This window comes from Ptychodera flava (genome assembly GCF_041260155.1).
Source record: "Ptychodera flava strain L36383 chromosome 23 unlocalized genomic scaffold, AS_Pfla_20210202 Scaffold_24__1_contigs__length_23054250_pilon, whole genome shotgun sequence".
NCBI lineage: Eukaryota > Metazoa > Hemichordata > Enteropneusta > Ptychoderidae > Ptychodera > Ptychodera flava.
Genome location: NW_027248278.1, coordinates 7,682,074 through 7,689,345, shown reverse-complemented (window position 1 = coordinate 7,689,345; position 7,272 = coordinate 7,682,074). Strand labels below are relative to the sequence as shown.

General features: G+C 37.8%; 1 long non-coding RNA gene across 1 annotated transcript; it reads right to left on the bottom strand.

Moving 5' to 3' along the window:
- Positions 1 to 408: 408 nt before the first annotated feature.
- On the bottom strand, positions 409 to 5,284 carry LOC139124537 (uncharacterized). Its single transcript, XR_011549947.1, has 4 exons — positions 5,201 to 5,284; positions 3,751 to 3,846; positions 2,811 to 2,927; positions 409 to 1,090 (listed from the first exon to the last, which is right to left on the bottom strand). It is a non-coding gene; the product is annotated as an uncharacterized lncRNA (long non-coding RNA).
- Between the last annotated feature and the right edge of the window lie 1,988 nt (positions 5,285 to 7,272).

The following is a 7,272-nucleotide window of genomic DNA, read 5'->3' as shown; positions in this document are numbered from 1 at the left end:
AGGATTAGGGAGTTTGCAAAACTCGTAAATCTTTCGTATGTAAGAGGTGCGTGGTTCGAAAAGCATCTGTACCCTACTCACTAAGGATCAGACAAGGTGTCGACCAACGGAACCCAAGAGGAGCCATGATCAAAAGTACTTGAAAAATCTGTCGAAAAACTTTCTAAAGCGGTATACTGAATTTTGAAACAAACGGTCAGCAGAAAAATTGGAATTTAGAATAAATGTAAGAATTCTATACGAAAATCCGATAAAGATTTCATATCGGTATTCTGACATGGTCTGTCAAGATCTGATGGTCCCATTGTCAACAATTTTGTTCAGCTCCCTGCTATCACAGACACAATCGAGGGAGAAATTATCGACAACAGGTTTGACGTATACACTCACAAAAACCCCGAGTACATGTGTATGACAAATGTAATGTTTATTTGAAAGCGTAAATCAAGCTAAATTTGTACATAAATTTTATTTTCATAGATCAAAAATTTTTATATTTATAAGATCACAAAATGTGAAACTCAATTAGCCCTATTCTCAATTAAAACTATGACAAGGTGAAATCATATTAATTAACGCTTTAATCGGGAAGCCGTGCAGCTTGCTTTGAGCAATAAACGTTTCCTGTACATATCTGTTAACTGGTTAACATTTTTCCGAAACGTCATTGTTTTTAGTACCTAGTCACTAAAAACCGGTTTATTTGATTTCGAATTGAAAACGTTTAGAATCATATTTTGGGCTATGCTTGTTTTGGTCTGATTTTTAACGGAATGTCGCCCTCAACGTTGACTGCTTGTTTAATACTTTGCAAAATGATATGGCTACTTTGTTATCTTGTCGAACATGGTGATTAAAAATTACATAGTACATGCCAAGTTTGTTGACGAAATTGGAGACGTTATCGATGACGTCACTGTCCAAGTTGAGATGGCACGTTCGTCTTCACCAAAGGCTTATTTCTTGATTTGTGCCAAGTATTTCTTCAAGGCTATTATTTTGTTCTTTGAAGATGCAATATTCTTCGCAGGTTTGTAAGCAGCCTTGCTTTTGGCGAGGAATCGGCCCTTCACACCGTATGTGCGTTTCCCTGCGAAATCAAACCAAGAATGCAATTTTTAAGTTGGAATGCGCCTCGGAGACAGGTATTCGGTCTCTGAAACATTAAAGGTATACAGTCAACTGTAATCTAAATATGCCCATATATGGTCAAAGAAGCGTTCCTTGGTATACAAATTGCCCATGTGAGGGCGCTGGTTTTGAAAAGCGGTCACCCGCTTAAAATCAGTAATTGGTTAGATTTTCTCTTTCCATGGTAACTGTGGCAAAATTGGAACAGGTGACAGTAAGCCTTTAAGAAGATTCCTTTGGCTTACCACTTGTTGGGGCTCATTTACGAAGCTTATGTAGGGAATAAAGTTTTAAACTGCCTAGTATTGTGAAATTGGGAAAATTTTCATATTTCCCCATACAGGTAACACAGAGATAGCGGCTATTTTGAATTTCAAAAATCGGGAAATTTCGGGTAATTTGTTCTTCTATTACCAATATTTGCGCAGCGACCCTCGATTTTTATGTCTTGATTTCCAGCTTGAAACTGAACGGTTGAAAGTTTGCTTGGGGAATATTTTAGCAAAAGTTTAAATCTTTCATTTTCGAGGCGCAAACAGCGGGGGGGGGGGGCGGTCATTCAATTTATAGTTCAAACAGACCCCTATGATAAATCATACGTGTACGAAAACTGATCGTTTTGTCCGTGAAATCTAAAATGACCGCTATCACTGAAGGAATGCTATGTCGAAAAATATATTATTATTATTATATTAAGGTTGAACGCACTGCGGGGACAGACATTCGGACTCTCAAACTTTTACAGTTCTCTTCTGATATACCACATGGGGGGTTCATTGTAAAGCTCTTGGTGAAAGAAAACTTTTCAACGGCTTAGTTTTGCTGAAATTCGAAATTTTTTATTATTCGCCATAGAGTTAACACAGGCATGGCGGCCATTTTGAATTTCTAATATCGGTAAATCTTGAGTTATTTGTTTCTCTAGAATCAAAATTTGCACGGTGACGCCCTATTTTTATTCTTGATTTTGAAAGAGAATGATTGAAAGATTCCTTGAGGAAAGTTGGAGCAAAATATTAAGTTTCGAATTAAGTTTCGAATAAGTTTCGAACTAAGGCCCCCTCGAGTGATAGTTTGTAATAAAATTGTAAATCCTTGAGAGTTCGAATACATCTCAGAGGCAGATGCTAACTTACAACTCAATATAAAAATCATGTCATTGGAAAAGAAATACTCGTAGTACATTCATGATAAGATCTTGTACATTTGATACAGGGCAAGGGGACAGATATTCAGACTGTTAAACTTTTTCAATTGTTTTTGATCTACCACTTCTAGGGGGTTCATTTAAAAACTCTTAGTGTAAGAAAACTGAAATCTAAAATATTATTTCCTCCTTACAATTAACACATGGATGGAACCCATCTTGAATTCAAAATATCGGTAAATTTTTGGTAACTTGTTTCTTAACACCAAAATTTGCATGCTGACCCATAATTTTTATTCTTGATTTTGAAAGAGAATGGTCGAAATATTCATTAAGGAAAGTTTGAGCAAAAGTTTAAGTCTTTCACTTTTGAGGCACATACTACCTTAAAGCATGCCGAGTTAATCAGGTAGGCGGTTACATGACCGTGCTGATGTTAAACTGCAGTTTTTTTGTTTTGATCTGAAAATGCGCTCCGTCGTTGATCTATAAATAACTTCAAGAAAGGTAAGTGATGAAGTAAGTTTCTTACTGAAAAATCCATCACAGTCGGTGCAATCAGTTCCTGGAAAGCAACCGTCTGTATTTCCAATTTCAACGTCGCAATAACCGTCGTTTGCCGACTCGCATGAGTCATCACAGCCCAGGACTGAATGTAAATAAACAAACACGCACGAAACACAACTGAGTAACACAACTTAGTACTTCACAAACTTTACTCGAATGAAATTTTCTGAGATCGTTTGACATTTAGTGTTGTTCTGTCATCTAGAGTAATAGTAGCAATGCTTTTAACTTCAACAGATATTTCCGTATAATCGAATTTAAAAAAAAGAATAACTTTAAAAAAAACAATCGTTTATACTTAAGACATAGTTTTGCACCGTTTTTACACCGTTACTATAACTCGAAGGTAAACCTATGTTTTCACGTTGATGTACAAATTTATGTTCTCAACGAAACCAATTTGCATAATGCAAATTGAGAGCTTATTTGGAAGAAAATTTCATGAAATCATCATTACCCAGTGTCAGGGCGCTCTTTTACTTGTGCGACTGTATGCTGTTTGTCCAGTGTGCGCAGAAAGGGAAGTCGATATACTGGTCAGAAGCCGCGTTAGGCAGAGCCATGTACATGAATAATTCAGCAGTGCACACGTAAGACATTTGACCAGACAATGCACAAATGGCACAATATCGTCCAATCAAGGATATGTAAACACTCTTAAACTAATGGTCATGAAAGCTAACAGTGATATAAAGTATTTTTAGTTGGCACATAATGCCCAAAATGAATAATTGGCTAGGCACTAATTATATGGCTTTATAATGAATTGATGGTGATGTTATCATTCGTCAAATGTGAAAATAAAATGTGTATATTTACTGAAACGGTAAGTTGACGAAATCTTGAGGGGGTGAGATTGGTTACTTTGTTTTCTTTCGGCGAAAATGATAACGGGCATAACCTACCGGTCTCCTCACAGTCGTCACAGTCAGTACCATCAGCACAAAGAAAGCCCTCATCGCATTCGTCATCATACGCCCAGGTACAGGAGTTATCACAATCTGTCGAATGATACAGAGCAAAAATGACTAAAAGCGAGCGCCAATAGCTGAGTTTTCAAAACTTAATATGTTATTTTCTTTGCGTACTTAGTGAGTATTATAAGGTAGTATGAACCTCGAAAGTGAAAGACTTAAACTTTTGCTCAAACTTTCCTTAAAGGATCTTTCAGCCATTCTCTTTCAAAATCAAGAATATAAATCGGGGGTCACCGTGCAAATTTTGGTACTAGAGAAATAAATTACCCCAAATTTACCGATATTTTAAATTCAAAATGGCCGCCATCCCTGTGTTAACCCTTTGGAGAAAAATAAAATTTTCGAATTTCGAAAAATTGAGCCGGTGAAAAGTTTTCTTACACTAAGAGGTTTAAAATGAACCCCACAAGTGGTATATCAGAAAAGTTTGAGAATCCGAATATCTGTCCCCGAGGTGCGTTCTACCTTAAGACAGAGTCCATCGCATTCTACTGCTCAAAGCTTCCTCGAACAAACTTAAATCGATCCTCTTCAAAAAAAAACCTAATGAAGATTGAAAATCGGGGTTCATCGTACGAATTTCAGTAATATAGAAACAAAGCACCTAAAATTTATTGCTGTCCGAAATTCAATCCCTATTAGCTCTATGGATGGAGAAAGGTATACTTTTGATTTTCCCAATAACGTGAGAACGAGGGCTTTATTTACAACAAAGACTTCAGAATGACTCGATTGACTCCACACAAGCAGTATCAAAAGATTGTAAGCATTTCATAGTGTGAATGTCAGGCGCCGGGGCGAAGTCTATCTTCAGATATTTCACTTCAAATGTTTATAATCACCACTGTTGTGATCATCACTGTTAAACTATGAAAAATCTCTCGCAATTCTTCAATGTCATAAATCAGTCAACCTATATTAATATTGCCACACACTTTGTCGACCACCGAATGAAAGATATACTCTCTTTGTCTGAGTTAATCTGTTATTAATACGGCGCTTAAATCAAAGTCTTTCTTTGCCGTCCGCGTGCTGGTAGGTTTTCGAGAAAATTAACAAAACAAACAATGTTAACGCTATTAAAATTAAAATACTTTTTTCCGAAAGAAGCAAAATAAAAAATGACTTATGTTAATACACTTGTGTCTTTGTCTGCTTTTGATCTTTTTTCCTGGCTGGCTGGTAGGTTTTTCAAAATTCCAAGGACGGCAAACAAAGAATTTTATTTAAATGGCCTAATGTATGTAACACATCTCAAGGATTCAATTACTACTGCGGAAGTAGCGGTGATCTCTCCCGGTCTGCGTGTTTGACATATATATATTCTACATCAGCTCTTATATCACTGATCGAATGAAATACATCAAATCATACTTACTATCTCGCTTTAATTCAGTATGTTATCATGTGTTGAAAGGGAGAAAAAATAGAAAAAGTATTATAAGTATCTGTGTAGTGTACTATTTTGTTGTTTTGTTTGTTTGTTTGTTTGTTTGTGAATTAAGTGGAAGATGATCGTCTATATTACGGTCACAAAAGGGGACTTGATTCCCCTAGGCAAGTGACCATTTACCTGTTGTCGGGAGGCAAATGGTCACATATGGCAAGAGGACATGGTCCCTGTTAGGGCTGTAATGTCATTTTTATTGTCTCTCCACATTATTTTCACAAGGCGTGACAATCGATGTCTGGAACATGTAGTAGGATTAATTTTTTTTCCGATTGCTGACAACACGCAAATAATTTGACGAGAATTTCGTACCTGAATTACAGAGGTCATTGTTCACGTTAGTTGTAATAAAAATTATTACCCTGAAAGAATTATGTTTTTAAGACACCACGCAACTGACGCGTTGCCGGCCTCATACTACTAACTTACGCTTATTTTATTGCTTCGACCCAGTATCTGAGTCTCACAGGCGTGATGTTTTCTGGGTAGTTGCTCTTCCGTAGCCTAATCACCAAGGTAAGAAACAGAATTATCCGGCCTGCCAAGAAAACTGCACGTTCAAGTCGAAAAATAAACACGAATCCTACAGTCAGTTACCTCGTTCGACGCGGAAGGCTCTCAACTGTCCAAAAAACACTCTCATGTCACGATAAAATGACAACTTTAGGAGAAATCTGCCTCGTTTTGACAAACTAGGCATTTCTGGCATCCACCGATGTAATAACGCAACTCATTACCATCGAATCGATTACAGCTGCTGAGGGTGCCATTACGCGTGAATGTAAACAACGTCGTACTGAAACATGTGAACTGTGGCTGCCCCCCAAACGCTAATCTCGCGCTCTTCTCGTGATTCTCGAGATCTCGTCGGCCATATGTACGCCGTCCGCATCGCTAATTGATGCGTGAGCAACGCCATCAACGGCTTCAGACTGAAATTCACTACTTTCTATGTACGGACACCGTCCATTATGATAATGAGTTGCGTTATTACAACGGTGGCTACCAGAAACGCCGATGTTGTCAAAACGCGGCAGATTTCTTCGAAAGTTTTCATTTTATCGTGACATGAGAGTGTTTTTCGGACAGCCAAGATCCTTCCGCATCTAACGAGGTAACGCAATGTAGGATTTGTGTTTATTTTTCGACTTGAACGTGCAGTTTTCTTGGCAGGCCGGATAATTCTGTTTCTTACCTTGGTGATTAGGCTACGGAAGAGAACGTCGGAACGTAGCATAAACTACACTTATAGCAACTACCCAGAAAACATCACGCCTGTGCTGAGTCTATAAAGTTACATCACACTACGGTACACAATACAAATACCACGAACACACCACACAACACTCGCAATACGGCGCTGTACCACACCGCACTGCAACACACTATATGTCATCATATCGCACTGTACTACCTCACACATCACCACACCACAGTACAATATCCATAGGCATACAGTACAACATACATGGGCGTGTGCCGAGCGATATAATTTCAGCGCAGCCGCACATATATTACCGACTTGCTACAGGGACGAATTTTATCTCTCTAGCATTTATAATTTCCTGATTTAAAAAAAAAAATCTTTGTCTCAAATTAGTAAACCGCTGCAGTCCGCTTACTTTGTAACTTAGGCCACGGTTTTATGTTCGTTAGTTCAGTGGTTCTCCTAGCAGCATGGTTTCCTTTTAGGAAACTCCGTCAAAGTTTTTATAAGTTTGAAAAGAGGTATGATAGTCGGCCATTCTTCATGAATGTGCTGAACAATACACCAATGACGACAAATAGGAAACATTTTATTTCTCGTCATCGCGCCCCTTGATATAGACCACCCAAGTTAGCAGGATTTTTACGTTTTTAGGGGCAAGAAAATAAGTGTAAAAATCGCAATGTGCTTATAGAGTAGAAAATGTAAATATTTTTGGAGCACATGTATGCCTTATACAGTATACAACAATGTGTCGTCATCATTCAGCAGTTTGTCGGAATTGCCGCTACGA